This window comes from Triticum dicoccoides, chromosome 1B, assembly GCF_002162155.2.
Source record: "Triticum dicoccoides isolate Atlit2015 ecotype Zavitan chromosome 1B, WEW_v2.0, whole genome shotgun sequence".
In the NCBI taxonomy this organism is placed as follows: domain Eukaryota; kingdom Viridiplantae; phylum Streptophyta; class Magnoliopsida; order Poales; family Poaceae; genus Triticum; species Triticum dicoccoides.
This window is the reverse complement of record NC_041381.1, coordinates 152,579,899-152,580,673: the sequence shown is the minus strand read 5'-3', so window position 1 is coordinate 152,580,673 and position 775 is coordinate 152,579,899. Positions and strand designations below refer to the sequence as shown.

The 775-nt window shown below is 66.2% G+C and overlaps 1 protein-coding gene across 1 annotated transcript in view; it reads right to left on the bottom strand.

The window, feature by feature from the left end:
• The window catches only part of LOC119324584 (zinc finger CCCH domain-containing protein 4-like), a 26,019-nt gene that overhangs the window by 20,207 nt on the left and 5,037 nt on the right, over positions 1-775 (bottom strand). The window lies entirely within an intron of this gene.

The following is a 775-nucleotide window of genomic DNA, read 5'->3' as shown; positions in this document are numbered from 1 at the left end:
GACAAGCGCGCGCGTCCCGCCCGTCCGCACACTGTCCGTTTCTCCCCAAAATCGGCGCAAACTTGGGCCGGGGATGGGTCGAAAGTGGACACAAAACAGACAAAAGTCCGTTTGCTCCCGCGCGTTGGGCCGTCTAGTTCGTCCGTTTTACCCCAAACGGACGCGCGCGGACAGGATGGGGTCTCGCGGTGGAGTTGGCCTAAGCCGGCGGCGAGTAGGTGTACGCGGAGTACTGGACGCCGGCGAACACGGGTGAGGGCGTGCGCTGGGCGGGGTGGCCATATGGAAAGGTAATGTTTGGGGTTGAACCCGCCATGTGCGTCGCCATTGGGGTAGCCAGGCGAGGGCGCGCACCCCCACGGGTGTGGGGACGGCGAGAAGCCGGCCAGCGACCCGACGCTCTGCTGGCTCCAGGGAGTATGTGGGCCGTGGCCGCCGGGCGGATTCATCATCCCCGCGCGAGACGCCTCTGCTTGTTCCGCCGCGCGATCTGCCTTCTCCGCCACGGCCGCGGCCGCAGGGCCCTCTTGGCGTTGAGCCTGTTCCGCCAATCAGTGGTGATAGCCTCCCGACACTGAACCTCCACCTTCCAGTCAGCGTTTGACATCTCGGGGGATTGGACGGCGGCGTCCTCGGCTTCCTTTGCTTCGGCTTGGGTGGCGTCGGCATCGGTAGCGGCGCGAGGGGCAGTGTACTTCTTTGGCGGCATGGCGGCCGGATGGAGGGGAGAGGGAGGAGAATGGCCGGAGAAGAGGGCAGAAGGGGGGAATGGAGG